Source organism: Hyposmocoma kahamanoa, unplaced genomic scaffold, assembly GCF_003589595.1.
Source record: "Hyposmocoma kahamanoa isolate Upper Pololo Valley unplaced genomic scaffold, ASM358959v1 78, whole genome shotgun sequence".
In the NCBI taxonomy this organism is placed as follows: domain Eukaryota; kingdom Metazoa; phylum Arthropoda; class Insecta; order Lepidoptera; family Cosmopterigidae; genus Hyposmocoma; species Hyposmocoma kahamanoa.
The window spans coordinates 25,110,854-25,126,437 of NW_020653945.1; positions in this window are offsets into that span (position 1 = coordinate 25,110,854).

Sequence of the window (15,584 nt, forward strand, 5' to 3'; positions counted from 1 at the left end):
TTTGAAAACATGTGGTAGTGTGCATATGTCCGGCCAAACGACAGGTATATCGGTTTAAAAAAGGAACATTTTTTGAAGTTATTAATTAACAATGTTTTTTGATAAAAATATACTTCTCGAATTAAGAAGGAATTAGGAAGGAAGGGACAATATTCTTAGTTTTTTTAAAGGTTGACGTAGTTCAAGAAACAGGGTCTTTAATTGCTAGCGATGTTATGTTATGTTAAACAACAATAGATCTCTTCATGAAAGAATTCGTCCAGGGAAGTACTATCAGAAATAGGTCAAATTTCTGCCGCCAATTTGAGCATTCCGGTTTTGAAGGGTGCTGGTAAATTTACAGACACGTGAGACTTATCAACTTATAAAATAAAACGTAGTTTATTTCAAACAACATCCATAGTATATATATATTAGTAGTTAATTACTAACAATTTGTCTTAAAATTTGGTTAGTAAGTTATTATTTGTGTATTAAAATCGAGAAAGAATACACAACATAACCGTTCCGAAACCTCTTACTTCTGGATATGGATATATACCCCTTTGAGTAGTTCCATCCTGTTGTGGATGGCGCCCTTGCCCGAATCCGTATCTTCAAGACGTCCTTATGTCTCTCAAGGTTATGTCACTGGGCGACGGGCGCGTTGGCAGTGCCCTTCAGAAAGCTCTGAATGCCACTGCAGTGCACTGGACAGGTGAGACGCTTACCAACAGACCCACAACTTGTTCATCCTGTGACTTAGTGTCATAAAAAAGGTACAATCCCATTTTTCCTTCTTCATAAGTTTTCTTTATAGTGCCCCTCCTTATCAACCTCTTGATTATGCGAGAAGGGCACTATGACTTGTGCGAGCTCGCTCGCACAGGGACCATCTAAGTCAGGTCCCATCTCCGGATTAGGACGTTTGCACGTACTTCATCCGGTTCTTTGCAAGGCTAGAGCCTTAGGTGAGCCGCCCCGGGTGCACGTATAGCACCCTCCCTGTTTTCCAAATAGGTACCGAAACTGTAGGTAAGCTCACTTCCCATCGCACTCCGCACGACTCACAGTTGCCACCGCTGTGCCGACGACTCTAAGCAGACTACCAAATCTCCTCATTGGTGGCGGACTTGTAAGGCACGCTCACTGCCCGACGCCAAATGAACGGCGTCTCTTCACTTTCCAAATCCGTACGCCACTGGACGGACCAGAAGATGTTTAGCTCATCCTCTACTAGCTGTCCGAGCTAGTGCCGGAGATGCCAAGTGGCAGTGTCTTGCGACAATGTCCGGACATAGCCACCGACTTAAAGAGCAACTCACGTGTCCCTCAACCGTCCCTCAATACGTTCGTTCGCTGCGCGCGGGACGAACGCCCCGGTCACGCACACCCTGCAGCTAACCACAAACGCCGGCGAGTCCATACCCAACTCCGGATCCCCCAGAGACGCCAGTGAAGACGTATTACTGGCGGAGGGCTTGACCCGGACACCCATCGTACCTTGGTCTTGCCGTCGAGCCTGTAGTATCTCCAGAAAATCTTATCTCTCGGATCTATAATAAGGGGAAAAAATACAAACGTATATAAGTAAACATAAAAAAAAAGTACTTACCGCATCCGGAAAACAGCGAAAAAGCCAGAAAATATGTTACGAAAAGGCGCCAAAAACAAGCTTCCATAATCTAGTATTAATATATTCATCTCAAGTACAGGAAAGGAGGCGAAAAAAAGAAATTGCTTAAGTCAATTGTCTTTTACGTATGGCGCTTTTTGTGTGTTCAGGCACTTCAGTGTTGAACGATTATTCATTGATTACGCATAATTTGCGAGGTGTCAGAATTTTCACTTAATAAATGTGATACAGCATGTAAGCTACGATTCAAAACCGTTATTATATTATACCGTCGGTATCTCGTCACTTGAGACTATTGAAAAATATCTAAGGAACCAGGGAGCCTACTATAACCTTTCCAAAAACAATCTTATTCCAATGTAAGCATAAAGTAAGCTTATTTTAATATTACTCATATTCGTACCATGACAAACCTGTCATGTTAATTGGTATTAATGTATTATTGCTAAAGTGACTGAAAGAACGAATGATTTCCCAATATTGTCTATTCCTTACTAAAAATAGAAAAGTAACGCTATATGATCTATAATAATGCCATCTCTTATCGTAGTATAATATTTAAGTACATTCTGAGAATATTAACTCTTAAAATTATGTTGATTTTAATTATTTCTACGCATTTTCATGAAGAAAAATAAATAAAACAAGCTAAGTCTTGATAGTTACGTTGTGAATTCGGAATTATAGTCTAGTGTCAACTGTTAGTGTCGGCAAGGAGCATATAGATGTCGCTGTTATAATTTTACGAAATAAACATGGCGTTTTTTATTTAACGAGAAATTTATTCCTGTGTACGTGTACTATTAAATAAAAAAATAAACAAAATATTGAAGAGATTTATGTAAATAAGTAAGTTCGACTTAACTTTTAATAATTACAAATCAATATTTAGACAATAAATTTGATAATATTGTTTTCACTGCGTCCGAGTAACTATTTTAAGATTGCTTAATTTGACATACTTTAGTGTTAAGTCACGTCATAGTATGAATTGAGTGAATGAATAGTCACAAAGAAGTCTTTTGGCCATTTATGTCTAGAGACATTAAAAACAAGGTATTGACTTGTAGTACATGTGACAAATTTAAAAGAAGGAATCCTAGAGAACCTATGACTATTAGAGAGATGCCAAATAAGCCTTGGAGTCACTTAGGATGTGATGTTTTTTATTATAGGGATAAAAATTACCTTTTGGTTGTAGATTACTACAGTAAATATTTTGAAGTTTCTAAATTAAAAAAAATTAACAATGACAAAACAATTGAACATTTTAAATTTATATTTTGTACATTTGGCATACCTGATATTTTCTATACAGATGGAGGAACAAATTTTTGTAGTGCTAAGTTTAAAGAATTTGTTACGAATTGGAATTTTATGCATAAAACAAGTAGTCCTATGTATCCTCAGTCCAATGGACTTGCGGAGCGCTACATACAAACTGTCAAAAATTTATTTCAAAAAATATATTAGATTAATTTTGCTGAGAGCTGTTGACGTTTGAGGCATTTCTGTGTCAACGTCCGTGCGTGTGGTCTGGTTCAGGGGCCGGTAGCCGATACCTCACTAGCATCAGAGCTAATCAACAAAGATACGAGTGATATCGATCTACAGCCGAGTTCCAGATGCATCTCGCGATCGGCGAAAGAAATAAAATACTTTATTTCTCAAGTTTTAAACAAAATTACATTCAAGGTTGAGACCTTCTTTCAAGCATGAAAATACTTGTATCCTTCCTATGAGGTGAGCCCGGAAATGACAAGGCACCGCTGAGTCTTGGAAGACTGCTTCAGCGACCCCAAAACCCAGCACTTGGTGCAGAGCCGGGGTCTTAGTGAGTAAGACTCTCACATAGCCTTCCATTTGTATCCCCAGGCGGAAGGTATCCATCCATGATGAATTTCCCCGTGTAAAGAATGACACGCACCATACAATACTGGAGCTATTGATACTTGTCCTATATGTGGATGTTTAATAAAGGAGATACATTAATTAGATTATAAATAACATTGACTTACAAATAAATGGACGACGGGTCTAATACAAAAACCACGAAAAAAATGTCTCAAGTCAACCTATTTAAACGTAGTGACATGTCAAGGAATATGAAAACGCTAAAACGTTGAATTTAAATTGTAATGTCATTGCAGTACTGTCTAATTTTGCTTGCTTCGCTGTCAGTCGAACAAACGAAGACTAAAGCGTGAATGACGCTCTGTATACGATTTTAACGCCCTATAAGTTCGGACACTTTTTAGCGCGGACCCGACGTCCATATAATTGTAAGTCAATGATAAATAACAATAAATTAAAATAAACCAGTTGTTCGATCCGAATATTTTTTAAACAAATTAATGTTTAATATCTTGGAAATCGCATGTCGTGTAAATTAGAATTGTTCTTTAGTAAAATAAAAACAAGGAAGTTAAATAAAATTTTTTTTATCACTTTGATGGTCGCAGTGAAAGCGGTAGCATATTCCCCGAATGAAGCCAACCTTATACCTAATAATAGTTTAAAAATGGGAGTTGGCATTAAGGTGCGTATTAGATATAATGCCATGACCATTCACTTGGGACCTGTCAATGATATTACACATGTAATCAAGGACATGTTGTTAAATGTTGAATTGTTTGAAAAAAAAATTATATATACTTGATTTAGTTCCGAAAACGTAGGTATTAAGTTGCTTACGGTGGGGCATGTCGTTCTGATTTATATTTGTGTAGTCTTTATCTTGTCGTATCGATGGCATACACTGTATTATCGCGTCGCGATGATAAACTGTGCATAGGATATATTTGCCATTTGTATTCGCTGTTTGTTGCCCATGATGCGATGTACTAGGAACATGTTTCTCCTTTCGTGCACCCTTATGGAATACAACGCATCCTAAGACAATTCAACGTCGTCGCATTACCGACACAACTCATCTTGTAACACATCTCAAATATTGATGAAATAAACAACAATGTGCTAGGTTTTCGAGTTTGCTACATAGAGGAATTGAAATTATTCCTTAGAATCAGTCGTGACCATGGGATCTGTTAAGAGTCCGAAACATTTGAAAAAAACAAATATACATCAACGTTAGCTTGTGATGACCTGTTATGGCACAGGCTGCGGTGAGAAGATTCTAATATCTCTTAATAGATGTCACTGAATGCCGAGAACCAGCGCAATGATACATAACAAAAACAGGAGTATTTCGACCACTCGATAACAGTTGGTACAGGTAGAGCAGCACTACGGTATAGCGTGGTCATGGGTTCAAGTCTCATCGGGTCAATAATGATAACAAAACTAGTGGAGTCATTTCAAAAAAATCTCAATAATCATTTGATCAAAAAGCGACATCAACCTTAGCTTGAGGCACCTGTAAAGTTACCAACTGACTGCGGCAAGAAGGTTTTAAAATCTCTTACTAGATGTCACTATCTGCTCTGAATGTCAAAAACCAGTACAAAGATCTAAAACCAAATATGCGTAATTTAGATCCGAAAAAGGTAATTTTGAAATTAAATAATATGAAAGAAGCTTCTGTCATTTACATTTCGCTGACCTAGCTACACGTGCACTTATAAATCTCCACTTTACATCACTACGGGCTGAATTGAAATCCAACAAACGGCTAGTTTGCATTGGAGCAACGGATCTACTTTGTCCTCACTCATGATTTACGACAGTGCGCGTCCGCCGCTTTGTCTCTTCAGAGTTATGATTACCATAAAGTAGAAGATACACTGCTTTACTATTGGACGCTAGTTTGTTTGGAATACACAATGGACGGATCGTTTTAAGGCGAGGTACTTAAACGCGACCCTTGATTTAAAAAGTGAGGTGTTGGAGTCGCCAAAATAAGATAAGGCAGAGAAAATTTGACTCAGACCCGACATCGACAAGTGCCCGATGGCGACTGGCGGTCTCGTTAAATTGGTGGGCAATTTGCCAATTTTAGGAACAAATGTGAATTTAATAACTAATTAGGGCTTCAGTTGAAAATCAAAATTTAGCAGGTTGTAATATATAAAGAGAGAAATTTCTCCTTATAAAAAAAATCAAAGTTAGATATTTTATCGTGTAATCTTTACTCGCTCTAAGGAGAAAAAAATTGGATATTGTTTATACCATAATTTACACCATACTTCGTTCTACCAAACAGTGATGTGTGGTGCATTACTGCGATGCGGTTTTGTAAGCGGATGCTGATGAAATTGCAGACGCATGGGACTTGTCACTTATATATCAGGCATCGAGTATTTAACCAGAAATAGAGACGAAATGTTATTTAATTTGTTTGAAAACTATTCTGCCATATCATTACCGTGACAACTGCGCTCCGATTGGCCAGCCCGAATTCGAAACAATTGACGGGTGTCGTCAATGGCTGTCGTCGATTGTTGCTTGAGCTTTGCTATAATGGACGAAAATTGCAAAATTACATATTGAGTATTTTTTTTGACAAGGAGCTCTACTGCTATAAGATGAGAGCGAGATTAATGATGGACTAATATATATTGGATTTAGTCTTATACAGGGAGTGTTTTGTATTAACTGTACTTTTTTTATATATAATTTTATTTCGTTACAGCCTTCTTTTCCTGTTTTTACAATAAGTTGTGTAGATCGAACCTTCCACATTCTCTACTAAGGCTAGGCTACACAGTAACATAAAAATCGTACACCAAAACACGCATCATGCGAATAAAATGCGCCTTACGTAGCACCTATTCAAAATTCCTCTCGTTTTTTAACAAATTGGCTTCGCAGCCAGTCGTTACAAAAAAACGCTAGAATGTCGATTGAATTCTCCAAAAGCGAACCGATGCGGCACCGTAATTTTTTATCGACTGGTCCCCGTGGGTACGTTTAACTCGCTATTGCAATGTGCCAAAATAGCCGCTATTTCACGGTTGATAAAAGCGGAATTATGTGTGTTATTTAAGGTACAAGTACGCACAACAGAATATTAAATTACGTATAAAAAGTTCTTAAAGCTTTTTACGGTAATAACTCTGTCTTTTTTCGGGATATTTTTTTGTGGGGTTATCCGTCTCAAGAGACTAATGGTTACTATAATGGCATCAATTTCGACACATTTACCCTCATCATTAGCGTGGAGGTATAGGCAGGAGTCTGCAAATATTCAGAAATGTACGTAACATAAAAAAGTCATAGGATATACCGCCACCGGGATTTGAACCGTCAAACTCTCTTTGGCAACGGTTCTCTCATGGGTTACCAACTTACCACCGATACTATATTACAGTTCATATTTCATATAGCATGATTCCGGTGACGATTGAGATTTAAAGTTTCTAGAGGTGTGTTGATGTAAAATGGAATGAAAAAAAATCGATTTAAATATGTCATATAGATAATTTGTGACGAAGAATTGATTTACAGAAATTAATTAAAAAATAATTAATAAACAAAATAAAAAAAAATCCATATTATGTTATTTAGTCATCAAAAAAACTACACAACAAATAAAAAAATCAACAACAACCAAACAAAAAGTTAACATTAGGGCATAAAATTTGAATAATTTCTTTTTCACTTCTCACGCTCTTAAAGTTCGCATTTATGCTGGGTGTAGGCTGCATAAAATAGGATTTTATGCTCTAGTCCATAAAATAAAAAAGTCTGGTGGGGTAAGAGGAACACCGGGGGAAGAGGGACTAAAATCCATATTACCTAAAGTAAAGCTTTTAGCACTATATTCTCCCAGTCGAAGAAATAGACAAACAAATTACTTTTAAAGGTTGTAAAGAGATGTGGCTACAATGTTCCAAATTTGAGAGAGAAAATCGACCGTTGTTGTGTAGTCTGAAAACACGAGATGGCCGCGAAATTTTTTCTTTGCTGGATCTCGGCGAAAAAAGTGCTAGATATTATTTTTATACAAAAACACGTAGAGAAAACGGTAAGTATTACTTTTTATTAGTTCTTCCAGTTCAAAAACAACAAATTATACGAGTTTCATTGGAATCAAATTTCTAACCGCCAAAAACATTGTTGGGGTAAGAGGGAGTACTTACGGGGTAAGAGAAACGTATGTTCCTCTTCCCCCTTGTCAGGAGTGACAAACTTTTTGATGAATTGTCATAATGGAATATTGTCCTATTCGAACAAGCACAACTTTATATCCATATATATTATTTTATGCCTATATATATAATATACTTTTAAGAAATTAAGTGAAGTTTTTTTCAAATAACGTTTTTAATTGTAAGCGTTTTTTGGTAAAATTGTAGTGACTTTGTCTACATGATGTTAATTTCTGACGAATGTTACAAAAAACAACAGGTAAACAATCACACATCTTAAAGTAGTTTTTAAAGCCAGCAGTAAAATGCTCGTAGCACATTTTTTCCATCAGGAATTTATAGAAAATTTAATATTTTAATCGAAAACTAAAAAAAAAATGCATAAGCTCTAAAATAATGAAGTAATCTAAGAGCAAACACAAAAATGGCGCATTGCACCTTAGCTACGCGGCCACACTACTTTAGTACCAAATTTCAATTGATTTAGTGAAACGGTTTTCAAAGTAGAGTGGTTATGAAGACTAGAGAAAAATAAATTTTGTTAGAAGTATGAATTTATTTTTGGACCAAAAATTGTTTTTCTATTATGATGATGTTTAAAAAGTACTTGAGTTACTTAATGTGTTGATTTGTAAACGAATGGTTAAAAATATACCTTTATTACGCTTTGTACTAAAAAAATTATAACAGCTTCACTTTTCTTTAATTTGTCAATTTAATTTGTAAGGTCAGGACCTTAACCTGTATGTTCCTCTTGCCCCAAAATTATTTTTTTACTTTTTTTTGATAACTATACGTTATTTTTATGGTTTTAACATTGACTTACAAATAAATGGACGACGGGTCTAATACAAAAACCACGAAAAAAATGTCCCAAGTCAACCTATTTAAACGTAGTGACATGTAAAGGAATATGAAAAAGCTAAAACGTTGAATTTAAATTGTAATGTCATCGCAGTACTGTCTAATTATGCTTGCTTCGCTGTCAGTCGAACAAACGAAGACTAACGCGTAAATGACGCTCTGTATACGATTTTAACGCCCTATAAGTTCGGACACTTTTTAGCGCGGACCCGACGTCCATATAATTGTAAGTCAATGGGTTTTAATATCAAATTCCATAGAAATAGTTTTACTTAGGAGTTAACCACGGATATATTTAAATATATATTATATTTATATGAAGTATGACGACAGTTCCTCTTACCCCATTTTTTAGGAGAAGAGAAACGTTAGCCCAACTTGAACGTTTTTGTCTGATACGTCGTAAGTATTAATTTTAGCGTAACGATTGTTAAAACATGGAACGCTGTTAAACCAGGGCAAGATTAGAGTATTTGGAAATTCGATAACACATTATTTATTCCTCCTAGAGCTCATAACAGTTGTCTCGAAATAAAGTAAGTTCCTCTTACACCACCTAACCTTATATTTGTTTTTTTCAAACAAATCAACGTTTCGGGACCTTTACAAGTCCCATGGTCACAGCTGAATGAGGTGGTACAGTCATCAACCAGTTATGTCTAATAATAATGCAAACCACATTATTTATCTCTATTTTTACAAAAGTTATTAATTACATTTATTATTAATATTATATATGGTCACGGTTGACTGGGACCTGTAAAGGGCCCGAAACGTCGGTTTGTTTGAAAAAACAAATATACGCGATTTAAATCTGGAAAAATAGTTTCATTCCTATGTATAACAATCGCAAAAACCTAAGAACTCGATATAAATAAGATAGTTTCATTTCCTATGTGTACAATCGCAAAAACCTGAGAACTCGATAATAATATGGCATATACTCTTGCTAATAAAATTATGACGAGTAAGTGTAAGACAGAAGTAAACGGTTGAACATATTAAACTTAAAAGTAAACTTGAATTAAATTGACTCTAATTGAGGAGTAACAAATAACTACTAATGAGATTAAAATAAATCCAAAAATATATTGGATTGGTAGCAGTAGAGTTCTTTTTGAAAGAGTTAGTCGAGGTAAATATTGGCACCTTATACATTTCTGCCGCCAACCAGTAACGTGAGCATCCGAGTTCCGGTTTTGAATGGAAAGGGTGCTGGTGAATCTACAGGCACATGGGACTTGTCAATTTTATGTTTCAGAGTGATGGGTGCAGTGGCAGTGGCCCTCCCAGACCTTTGCTATAATATCCCTCAGTGGCACTGCAACTGTTGTAGGTAGTCTTGTTTACCACCAGACGCACAACTTGTTCGTCCATCACTTGCTATCATAAAAAAATAAGATTAAGAAGGTACCTCACAAAGATTTTCTATTTAAAAGTTTAATAAATAATCTGTCTGTGCTACACTCTGAGATCTGACCAAAGATACTTTTAACTCATTTACCGTTGACTTACAAATAAATGGACGACGGGTCTAATACAAAAACCGAAAAAAATGTCCCAAGTCAACCTATTTAAACGTAGTGACATGTAAAGAAATATGAAAAAGCTTTTAAGTTGTAATGTCATCGCAGTACTGTCTATAAGTTCGGACACTTTTTAGCGCGGACCCGACGTCCATATAATTATAAGTCAATTCATTTACCTAAAAACGACAGAGATAATTTTCAAGTTAGCCATAGCACTCTTAAGGATTCTCGAAAATTACTTCCGTAGTTAGCTCGAGAATTATATTTGACTTTGTGGAGAATGAAAAGCAAAAATTTGAATTTATTAATGCATGCAAATATGTATATGGGTGCATTTTCTCAAGCCACGGGACGACTTTAAGCATTTCGTAGTTTGATGTTCTTTCCAATAATATAACAGTAGATATAACACGATGAAGGGTCTTGGCATTCATATCTCAACTAGAGGACATCCTTAAGGTGGTTTTCCAAGGGCGAGGCGAGATGAGACAAGGCTGGACGGGAATTGAAATTTCGATCCTAAAATCCTATTTCTAAAAATAGCCACAGATCGTGTTTCCGTTGCAAAGTATAATGCTCTATGTAGACAGTAATACAGTTGAATTATATAAGAACAAATGATTCAATTCTCGCCTCGCCCATCCTCGTCAATTCAGACCATTTCCACCGAAGACGGCTAGAAGAAGGCGAAGGGTTAGGAGAGAATTGAAATTTTGACATACATTCGTTTGACTCGACTCGCCGGTGGTAAACCACCTTCAGGGTCGCTTCAAATTGCCGCATCTATACTGTGTGTATATATATGTGTGTGTGTGTGTGTGTGTGTCTTTGAAATATCCAGATGCCGAGCAGCGCCTAGTCGCGTAGCGCAAATTTTGGAGATAGAAATACAATATCAAACTTAACTTCTATGAAATAAAGTGAGCATTTCTTTGAATGCAAAGCAAAAGCCGAAACCTGTCGTCAGCAGCTTTTCCCACTAACCTGCTGAAACCTCCTTTCGCTTGCTCAGAGCAGTTCAAAGACACCTTTACAAATTAAGGCTGCACAATTATGGAACGAACTTCCGTCAGCAATCCGACATTCTAACTCGCTTTCTATTTTTAAAACCGGACTACGTAAATATTCCACATCATTGGCAAGTATAGTTTATTTAGGTATATTTATAATTTTATCAAATATTACAATGTAGGTATACCATTGACTTACAAATAAGATACTAATAAATATATAACTGCCTCACGGTTACCATACCGGGTTCGATTCCCAGACCAGATTGTAGGAGAAATATTTGTTCGTCTACATTTATTTCTCTCCTGAGTCTGAGTGTAATTTGTGGCTGTCTATTTACGTTTCCATGGCATCCGCGAACAATTAAATTTTTACAAAAGCAGCAGACAAAAAAATTAAACGATCATCTTTTTTTAATAATTGATCACTTTTCTTTGAGACACGACATAAATTAACTCAATGCATATTTTAATCTGTTCTGAGCTAATGATTGTGTTGTATAAATTAACTTTCATAGTTTCATGTTGTGCCGCAAAATTAAGACGAATGACCTTTAACCTGAAACTATGTTCGGAAACGCAAGCAAATTCGCATCTGGTGTTTCATATACTAACCTAACCTTAACTACTGAATGGAGGTAGCCAAGATTTGACCTATATGAAAAAAGCGGATCAAATGTTATTTTTGACTATCAAATATTAATCGAGTTCTTAGGTTTTCGCGATTGTTACGTGATGATTTAAATCGCGTATATTTGTTTTTTTTTCAAACAAACCGGCGTTTCGGGCCCTTTACAGGTCCCATGGTCACGTTGAAACCGTGTGAAACCACCGACAGTCAAGCGACGACCTGCCATCTTACCTTACGTGAGAGGTGTTACAGACAAGATCGGAAGAGTCTTCAGGCGTGCATCTATTAAGACCTATTTCAGGCCCCAGAGGAAGATTTCTCAGTTCCTGAGACCCGTGAAATGTAACATCCCCTTACAGGATGCAGGAGTTTACAAGCTTGACTGTGAGTGCGGTCTCTCTTATATTGGACAAACAAAGCGAAGTATTTGTACCCGCGTCAAAGAACATATAGCTGATGTCAAACACCGTCGCGTAAACAAGTCTGCAGTCTGCGAGCATGTCATGAATAAACCTACACGTTCAATGAAGTTTCACAAACCCCAGGTCCGCAAAAGAAGTCCGTTATCTACCCAGAATGCTGCGAGAGGCCATTGAAATTAAAAAATATCCTAATTTCAACAGGGAAGATGGTTTCTCCGTACCACTAGTTTAGGATCCAGTATTTCTTCTAATGAAAATCCCAAACAGACATAAGACTGCATTACTAATTAATATGTTTTAGTTTATTCTAATTTCTATTATTAATTAATAATAAATTGAACTTAATAAAAATTCATTCAATCAAATAATTTGTAAAACTTAATGTAGCGTAAATTGGAATGTTTTCTTTGTAAATTTAAAAATAAGGTATTTAATTAATAACTATTGTAACTATAGTGAAATAATAGGGTGGTTTGCATCAATATTAGACATAACTGGTTGAAGACAGTACCACCTCAGTCAACCGTGACCATGGGACCTGTAAAGGGCCCGAAACGTCGGTTTGTTTGAATAAACAAATATACGCGATTTAAATCCGGAAAAATAGTTTCATTTCCTATATCAAATATTAACTTAGGATGTTTAAACATAATGATAGTGTTACCTTGAATGCAGTCCATTTATAATTTTTTGGCCGTAGATCAACTATTATAGACGGAACAGTTAATATATACATATATGAAACATTAAAAAATGTTTATTTAAAAAGTGCACATTTATACAATAGATAAATTATATCTTTGAAGATCAAATAATATTATTCTATGTATAAATAGTGAGCAAAACAGCAGCTGACTGAAAGTAATTCCATTTCCAATGAGTGATGATTTCCAGTCGTGAAAACCTAAAACTAGATTAATTATAAATAACATCAAGAACGTAAAAGGAGAATAAAAAAGACATCAGAAAATATGGGCAAACATTATTTAAAATCGTACCCCAAAACTAGTCCACTAGTAACCGGAATAACAATGGCCAATTGCCGGCGGTCCGGCCGGCACGTGTCGCGTGCCAGCGGCAACGAGTGCCGGCAGCAAGATAACCATAAAATTTTATTCCACCGTTCAACTTGTCTAAAATAATGTCTCTAAGTTTACCATACCCATATCACATTCAGATGGTCTTATATGATATCTTTGATGTCACATGTAATAGGATTTTCTTGATTTATATCGTATCTCAAGGCGCAAGTAAACGCGCCGGTAAGATTTCTTTTGATACGTATGGTTTTGTGTCTGGTTGAAGATTTTTGGTTGATTGTACGTCCCCGTCCTTTCTTCATAAGTTTTGATTATAGTGACCCTCTCTAACGACCCTTATACGAGAGGAGCAATATCACCTGTGCAAGCTAACCCGCAGAGAGACCTTCTCAGTCAGTAGTTGATTGTACAATGTACCAAAATCGTCCTGACTGCTGGTTTACAGAAAATGATTCAAATCCAAATTCAAATCATCTTTATTCATAGATAAGCGAAGTATACTTGAAATCGTCATTTTAATTAAACTTTACTGCTCAAGTGTCTCCTGAGGAGAAGAGGCAAGAAGCTCTAGTATCACTTTTATTCATAACTCCCGAAGCGAGAGAATGTACATTCAAATGTACTCACAGCGTAATCAAGAGCCAAGATAATATAATGAGGGATCCATGTGTACACAAAAATCCTATTGAATCCCCCAGGGGGTTCATGTGGACAAATAATTCAAATAAATCCCCTTGGGGATCCATGAGGCTCAAAACATCCACAAAAATCCCCCAGGGGATCGTGGCATTCGAATGGACAGAGGGCATTTCTGTTACACTGTTGGGAAAATTGTTTATGGACATACATTAACATACACCTATGATGCTAATGTAAACGGTTTCTACTATGTCAAGAAACCTCTACAAGAACACCAACAGGGCTCTTAGACAAGTCAAAGATGAGAAAACTAAGATACTTACATACATAAATACAGGCCACAACCATATGGACGTTGCAACAAGCGATTAAGTCACGATTTTTCAAAATCAAATAAAATTGGCTTAATGTACTTTTCTACATTCGTTTTGATCTGGGTGTTCTGGATAGAGCTCTGGAGTGGATTCTATTGCTCTGGTATTTAAGTACATATTCCCAAGTTTGAAACCAGGTAATTTGTGTAGTTATCTGATATACGATATTGAAAATATACATTTTTGTTATAATTATTAATACAAAAATCAAACTCCCAGAAAAAAATCCTTCGATCCGGAAGGATTAGAACCGACGTCTTCTAGCAAACCGTGGCAGACGCTATACTAACTAAGCATAGCATAGCATTTCATAGATTTCTCATAGATGACGCTACGGCTAAAAAGTCGTTGAAAACCAAATACAAAGATCCGACAAACAAGCACATAAAAAATACGTGATGTCCGCTGGTTCGTTCCGTAGCTTAGTTGGCACAGCGTCTGTAATTTTTTCTGACAGTTCGATATTTGTATTAGTAATTATAACGAAACTAGTGGAGTAATTTCACAAAAAATAATGAATATCATGGTAGTGAAACATCCTAACATTCAATAAAATATTTAATATAGATTTTTTCTATAAATCAAATGTACAACTATGAATTTTTAAAATATATTATTATGATTAAATTACATAATGAAACATAAACAAAAAACTTAAAACAACTGTTTGTCCTTTACTATAGAAAACTTAATTTATCTATACACATATCATAAACCCTCTATGATATGTACAAAAACCGCAAATTATGACCAGCATAAAGAAAAACTGTTTTGTTATAACAAATGTCTTATCTGTGACAATGTTATTATTACTTAATAATAACATCAAATTCCATTTTATTATTACATTCAAATTTCGAAAATCTCTGATAAAACAATTCGACCTCAATTCTAATATCAGTCGAGACGAAGTTTCATTCGAAACGTAGTGTCAATAACATTGACTTACAAATAAATGGACGACGGGTCTTATACAAAAACCACGAAAAAAATGTCCCAAGTCAACCTATTCGAAATTTAAATTGTAATGTCATCGCAGTATCGCGCTGTCAGAAGAACAAATGAAGACTAAAGCGGAGTTTGGCGCTCTGTATACGATTTTAGCGCCTTACAAGTGCGGACACTTTTTAGCGCGGACCCGACGTCCATATAATTGTAAGTCAATGGTCAATAACAAACAATATTGATAAATTTCACACGTTACTCGATATCGAACGATACGACAGTTGGGCCCGACTCTACTTTGTCTATGAATTAAAAAAAGTACGGTTGCGTGACACGAGTGAGAAACGTTTTTATTCGCCGCCATTTCGCCAGTCGTAACCCGCTGTTCCTGAACACATCATAGAGAGCTTATAATACGTGTATAGATAAAGAAGTGTATGTAACTGTACATAATTAGGCATTAAA